The sequence below is a fragment of the Dendrobates tinctorius genome, unplaced genomic scaffold (assembly GCF_039654945.1).
Source record: "Dendrobates tinctorius isolate UK_male_01 unplaced genomic scaffold, ASM3965494v1 ptg000084l, whole genome shotgun sequence".
Taxonomy (NCBI): domain Eukaryota; kingdom Metazoa; phylum Chordata; class Amphibia; order Anura; family Dendrobatidae; genus Dendrobates; species Dendrobates tinctorius.
This window is the reverse complement of record NW_027361752.1, coordinates 38,310,549-38,318,316: the sequence shown is the minus strand read 5'-3', so window position 1 is coordinate 38,318,316 and position 7,768 is coordinate 38,310,549. Positions and strand designations below refer to the sequence as shown.

At 44.2% G+C, this 7,768-nt stretch overlaps 1 long non-coding RNA gene across 1 annotated transcript; it reads left to right on the top strand.

Moving 5' to 3' along the window:
• The first annotated feature begins 655 nt into the window (after positions 1-655).
• LOC141097402 (uncharacterized) lies at positions 656-5,756 on the top strand. Its single transcript, XR_012233947.1, has 3 exons — positions 656-1,909; positions 3,888-4,047; positions 4,165-5,756. It is a non-coding gene; the product is annotated as an uncharacterized lncRNA (long non-coding RNA).
• Positions 5,757-7,768: the final 2,012 nt, after the last annotated feature.

Genomic DNA, 7,768 nt, shown 5'->3' with positions numbered 1-7,768 from the left:
AGGCCATGGATGGTGCAGACATATTCATGTGGTGTGGTGGAGAAAGATGAGGAACATATGGGGGGGAACGAAGGAGAAACCTGAGGACATTATGGGGGAAACCTGAGGATATTATGGGGGGACCTGAGGATATTATGAGGGGAAACCTGAGGATATTATGGGGGAAACCTGAGGACATTATGGGGGAAACCTGAGGATATTATGGGGGAAACCTGAAGATATTATAGGGGAAACGTGAAGATATTATGGGGGAAACCTGAGGACATTATGGGGGAAACCTGAGGATATTATGAGGGGAAACCTGAGGATATTATGAGGGGAAACCTGAGGATATTATGAGGGGAAACCTGAGGATATTATGGGGGAAACCTGAGGATATTATGGGGAAACCTGAGGACATTATAGGGGAAACCTGAGGATATTATGGGGGAAACCTGAGGACATTATGGGGGAAACCTGAGGACATTATAGGGGAAACCTGAGGATATCATGGGGGGAAACCTGAGGACGTTATGGGGGAACCAGAGGACATTATGGGGGAAACCTAAGGACATTATAGGGATAAGTGGGGATAAGGGAACATAATGTGTGGGGGGATTTTGAGTGGGGAGGGGGGAACATAATGTGTGGGGGGATTTGGAGTAGGGATATTTAATGTGTGTGAGGATTTGGAGTGGGGATGGGGGATACTTATGTGTGTGGGGAGATTTGAGGACACAAATGAAGAGTGTATGTATGAGGGCATGTATGAGGAAACAGTATGGGGGATGGGTGCAGGCACAGTATGGTGAGTGGGGGATGGGTGCAGACAGTATGGGGAGTCAATCGGGTAAATGTATGTGGATACAGTATGAGTAGCGATGGAAAAAATCTATGTGGACACAATATGGGGAGTGAGGGTGATGGGATGTGTGCAGACACAGTATGGGGAGTCAGGGGGTATGTGTGAGCAGGCAGTATAGAGAGTGAGGGGGTAAATATATGAGGAGACAGTATGGTGAACAGGGGGGATGTTAGAGGAGACAGTATGAGGAGGGAGGGGAATAGTGTGAGGAGACAGTATACACTGTATTGCAGATATTTTTATTTAAGAGCATTATAATGACACTTCTATCTTTAAGGGTATCATGTGGAGATTTGCTGCAGAAGACCGGAGAAGATGGAAGTCTGCAGAGATGAGATGTGGATGAGAAAACTCATCAAGGGGTCTGGACAAGAAGAAAAGAAGGAGAACGACTCCAGAGACAACGTCATCTATAAGGTACCTGGATGTAAATATTATTTGTGATACTGACTAATGCTCATGTTTTTTATTTATGTCAGGAGCATTACAGGGGTTGTCCAGGTCTGCTGAGTCTGCAGACATTCTATGTGACTGCAGACTTCTGAATTCTCACAGTGCTCACTGAACGCTGTGCCGGTAATTTACATACATGCGGTCACATGCTGACTAGACATATGTGGCCTCACTCAATGATAATGACAGAGCGAGGCCGGGCACGTCTAGTCGGAATGTGGCCAGAAGTATATAAATCACATGCTTGTGCTGACATGACCGTGTACTCTTGCCATCTTGCCACCGGTACGGGAGAATCCTAAGTGTACAGTGCATTTGTTGTGAGAATTCAGAAGCTGCAATGTCAGGATTCAGCTCTGCAGGTTCCAGTAGTCATCACATGGACACTTCACTATGAAAATCGCATACTTATGGTCTTGTGACGAGCTTCTCTTCCTGCTTCTTTCAGTTTTTCATTGAACATTGAGATCATTAGGGAGAGCAGCTCGTCAGTACATGACTAAGTTTGGAAAATTGCTTATGTACTGGGGGGGCGCCGAACCGACTTCTTGCCCCGGGTGCCAGAAAGCCTAGATACACCTCTGACCTCTGCAACTTTAAAGAAGGCGTTTAGTAAGTATTTCCCTGTTCTGTGATGCCGCATTCAGTCTTTGTCCTGAGGATACTGTTTTGTTTCCTGATAGATAGATTCTATCAGGGACCATAACAGTGTGCTCAGGAACAAGATTGAATGCATTGTGAATTGTAATGTCGTATTGTTCATGCTTTGTCTCTTGCACCTGATGATACTTGTGTGATTACTGCAAGATATATTCTTGCAGTGAACACACAAGCGTCCTCAGGTTCACCAGTCAAGGCATTGTGATTTTTAATGCTGTATTCTTCATGCTTTATCTCTTGCACCTGATGATACTTTTGTGTTTATTGCAAGATATATTCTTGCAGTGAACACACAAGTGTCCTCAGGTTCAGCAGTCAAGGCATTGTGATTTTTAATGCTGTATTCTTCATGCTTTATCTCTTGCACCTGATGATACTTGTGTGTTTATTGCAAGATATATTCTTGCAGTGAACACACAAGTGTCCTCAGGTTCAGCAGTCAAGGCATTGTGATTTTTAATGCTGTATTCTTCATGCTTTATCTCTTGCACCTGATGATACTTGTGTGTTTCCTGCAAGATATATTCTTGCAGTAAACACACAAGTGTCCTCAGGTTCAGCAGCCAAGGCATTGTGATTTTTAATGCTGTATTCTTCATGCTTTATCTCTTGCACCTGATGATACTTGTGTGTTTCCTGCAAGATATATTCTTGCAGTGAACACACAAGTGTTCTCAGGTTCAACAGTCAATGCATTGTGAATTGTAATGTATTGTTCATGCTTTATCTCTTGCACCTGATGATACTTGTGTGTTTACTGCAAGATATTTTCTTGCAATGAACACACAAGTGTCCTCAGGTTCAACAGTCTTTGCATTGTGATTTTTAATGCTGTATTCTTCATGCTTTATCTCTTGCACCTGATGATACTTGTGTGTTTCCTGCAAGATATATTCTTGCAGTGAACACACAAGTGTCCTCAGGTTCAACAGTCAATGCATTGTGAATTGTAATGTTGTATTGTTCATGCTTTATCTCTTGCACCTGATGATACTTGTGTGTTTACTGCAAGATATCTTCTTGCAGTTAACACACAAGTGTCCTCAGGATCAACAGTCTTTGCATTGTGAATTGTAATGTTCTATTGTTCATGCTTTAGCTCTTGCACCTGATGATACTTGTGTGTTCCCTGCAAGATATATTCTTGCAGTGAACACACAAGTGTCCTCAGGTTAAGCAGTCAAGGCAGTGAGATTTTTAATGCTGTATTCTTCATTCTTTATCTCTTGCACCTAATGATACTTGTGTGCTTCCTGCAAGATATATTCTTGCAGTAAACACAGAAGTGTCCTCAGGTTCAACAGTTAAGGTATTGTGATTTTTAATGCTGTATTCTTCATGCTTTATCTCTTGCACCTGATGATACTTGTGTGTTTCCTGCAAGATATATTCTTGCAGTGAACACACAAGTGTCCTCAGGATCAACAGTCTTTGCATTGTGAATTGTAATGTTCTATTGTTCATGCTTTATCTCTTGCACCTGATGATACTTGTGTGTTTACTGCAAGATATATTCTTGCAGTAAACACACAAGCGTCCTCAGGTTCAGCAGTCAAGGCATTGAGATTTTTAATGCTGTATTCTTCATGCTTTATCTCTTGCACCTGATGATACTTGTGTGTTTCCTGCAAGATATATTCTTGCAGTGAACACACGTGTCATCAGATTCAACAGTTTTTGCATTGTGAATTGCAATGTTCTATTGTTCATGCTTTATCTCTTGCACCTGATGATACTTGTGTGTTTACTGCAAGATATATTCCTGCAGTAAACACACAAGTGTCCTCAGGTTCAACAGTCAATGCATTGTGTATTGTTTTTTTTTTGATGCCGCATTGACTGTTTGACAAGGGAAATCAGGTGTCCGTGATTATACAAGATGTTGCCAGCTGTGCATTGTATAATGTTTATTTTATTATTTTTTCAACAGTGAACAAAGTCCGCACACTTTGGCGCTCGATGAAGGACCGGTTCAACACTGAGGTTTGTGCTGAGGGACAGGTTTGCAGTGGCTCATCAGCAAGGAGCAGAACCAAGTACCGATATCATCGTGCTTTGGAATTCCTACGACCGGTCCTTGCCACCAGAGCGTAAGTATAATTTCCTTTTTTTTTGTGTTTTCATTGAACATAATCGGTGATTTTTTCTTCCACAGATGATCCGTCTTGTTAATGCTTGATACTAATGTTTACCTTTTTTTTCCACAGCACCTGAAGCAGCACCCTGCAACCTGTCCCTGGAGCGGTTCTTCATCGATCAACCTCGGACCCGTCCCAGCCATCCGACAGCCAGGAAGCAAGTTGCAGGTCTGCAACACAGACAGCTAGTGACTAGGAAGCTGGTCCATCAGGTGTTCCCCTGTCCCAGGTCTCTGCCACTGGTTATGCGGGCACTACCCGCCAGCGGCAGAGGGCCTCGGACAGGAATGTCATGCCCGAGTTTATGCACTTGAGCGAAGCCTTTTATGCCAGCCTCAAGACGCTGGCCGAAAGAGTGGAAAGTGGTTTTTCACTAATGGAACGTGGTTTTAACCACATGGAACACCTCTTCCACTCTTCCGACCAGCGCTTTGAACGGCTGGAGGCCGACCTCAATAGACCGGCGCACCATTTCTTTAGTAAAATTCAACGGGGCATGGCGGATCACCTTAGTCCTGAGCAACAGCTGAATGTGTTACACGCCTGCAACACTGCTTTCTTGCAGGCTATGCAGCAGAATCAGTACGTGCAGCAGTCAGTGGTGTCATTCCCATCTGTGCCACCACTGACTCGCTTCTCCACAGTACCGACTTCTGCTGCATACCACAGCACGGCCACCTGCATTCCTAGCTAAGCCGGACACCACTACACCACACCAATGCCGAGTGCTGCTGGACACTCCACCATCGCCACCAACATGTCAAGCGCTGCTCCTGTCTAGAGCACCAGTACTGCCACCGTTTCCACATCATGGCGCCCCTCCAGTGCAAAATCTGCTTGGGACACTGCCACATCTTCTCCTGTTTGGACCACAGAGACTACATCATCTCCGGAACGGAGCACCGCCACTTCGCATCATCAGCATGGGAGCACAGCCACAACTCCTCATCATTCCAGGAGCACCTCCACCACTCATCATCATTGTAGCACCGCCACCACCACTCTTCAGAGGAGTACCGCCACTGCTTCACCTACTCGGGGAACCACCACCACTCCTCTTCAGAGAAGCACCACCACCGCTTCGCCTACACGTAGCACCACCACCACTCCTCATCACAGGAGCACCGCCACCGCTTCGCCTGATAGGAGCACTGCCACCTATTCTCCCACCAGAAGCACCACACATACTTCACCTTCAATTAGCACCGACACCACAAGTTCTCCTGCAAGGAGCACCGCCAGTGCCTCGACCGAGCACCCCAGGGGAGACCCACATTCCATATTTTATTCTTCACAGACACGGTCCAACATCTCGAGGCGGTCAACAACTGTAAGGCGGTCACAAGGTGGTAGTCGGTAAAGGCAGGTGACTCCTGCCCCAAAGAAGAAGAAACAAAAGACTTTGTTAGTCAGTCCCCCCTTTCCTTCCGTTTCTCAACCAGCCTCCAGTTCCATGCCTGATCTCCCTTCCCCCAGTACTTTAGTAGCCCCTTCACCTAGAACCCCTTCCTCAATTTCCAGCCGTTCCTCATCTCTCCACACCCCCAAAGTATCCCACTCTTCCCCCAAACGTCCTTCAAAATAAAAATAACCTTTTTTTTAGTTTTACAAAATAAATGTGCAATTTTTCTGCTTCAAAAAAAGTTTGGTTTAATGTGTCTCTCGCCGCCAACACACACTGCGCTGTAAACACACTGCGCTGTACCTTTTTCTTTTTTTGTCAACGCATAGCTCCATTAATGACACGTTTACGCGTGTCAATCTTGGAGATATGCGTAGTCAAAACAAGAAATCTAGATGACTTGTATTTTCCACATCAGTCTCTTCAGTCAGGTAATAAAACAAAGACTGAATAGAGGATGGTGTTGAGTGCAAGGCCTATCTATTGTTACCTTGGTTTGTATCCAAAACAGTAACTTCACTATGGTGTTTTTTTAACATCATTTAACTTTTTTGGATACAATCCAAGGTTATTATAGCTAGACCTTGTAATTAACCTCATCCTCTATTCAGTGTGTGTAGATAAACTGATTAGATGATGTTGAAAATACCCGCCAATTGTACAATACCCTGGCCTTGTATCATAACGATCACACCTGTGCAGGTGAATACACATGAGTTGTAACCAGCAGCGTCACTTCAGTCTGCATATATATAACTCAGACTATAGCGCTGCTGCAGTTAACCTCTTATGTGTATTCTCCTGACAATGTGTGATAAGCGTCTGAATATGGTTAGTCACAGTGTTAGGTATCATAAATAGTTAAGAATGCTCCTGCATTCCAAAATGAATAATTGTAACATCATGACAGGTGACACAAATATTAGTGGTATTATCTCCACCATCGCATCACACCGAACTCAAAGTGTAAAGATAATAAAGATCATACAAGTTGTGTGTATGTATTGTCACTTGGTCTTGAGTACTATTAAATGAAGGATGCACAAAACACAGCATCACGAATTTAATCGTACACCTGGCCAGTTGATTATTATATTGAAGTGTAAAAAGACAGAGTGCACTCGGTACAGGTATCAACAAATTTTTTTTATTAACATAAACACAAAAGTAAACTTTGTTACACCATTTGGTCTTGCCAGGCCACCCGTCATAGATCTGAGTTGAAGTAGGCCGCAAATTGGTCCCTCATTTGGCCAACTTCAACGGATGACCTGAGAGGGTGCTGATTAAATTTTGGCAAGGGGTTAGGAGCGGCATCATCAAGCTCAAAGTTCGGGTGCTCTCTAACCATAACAAAATTGTGTAGAACCACACACGCCTTCACCACCTCATCCAGTTTCAGATTAATGGCTGTGGTTAAAAGGCGCCATCTAGAGACAAGTATACCAAAGGCACACTACAGTTCCACTTGCCCTGGTCAGCCTGTAATTAAAAATTCTTTTGTTGTGGTCCATGTCCCGGCTGGAGTAGGGTTTGAGGAGGTTTTGGCACATCTGGAATGCCTCATCCCCAACCATTGCAAAGGGCTGTGGTGGACCTTCGGTGTTGGGAAGAGGACATGGCATGGGGAAATTGAACTGGTTGCCATACAACCTCCGGCCCATGTCCGAGTTCTTAAAAGTCTGGGAGTCATTACCAAGCCCAAATGCACCAATGTCCACTGCAACAAACTTACAGTCTGCATCAGAAATGGCCATGAGTACTGTAGAGAAGTACTTTTTGTAATTATAGTACTCTGATCCAGTTCTTTTTGGTTTTATAATCCGGATGTGTTTCCCATCCACCACACCCAAACAGTTGGGGAAATTGCAGACTGTCCAGAATCTTTCTGCATTTTCAATCCACTTTTCCACGGTGGGGAGGGGCAGAAATTCGGGACACAGAACATCCCACAAAGCCCGGCAGGTGCCCGCAACTATTCCTGACAAGGTGGAGATTCCAAGCCGGTACTGGAAGTGCAGTGAAGAGAGGGTCTCTCCAGTAGCCAGGAATCTGGGAAACAGAGAAACAACAAAAATTAATATTTGTGTATCTGGAATTTTTACAACACCAAAAAATAAAATGACAAACAAATATGCAGCCTTTTCTTTATTACATGGCATAAAAATAATGCTGCAGCCTTTGGTTAAGTACATGGAAGAACAATAATTCATAGAACATCTGAGAGAACAAATAAAATTAGGCAGGCACTGTTTTTTAACCCCTTTACCC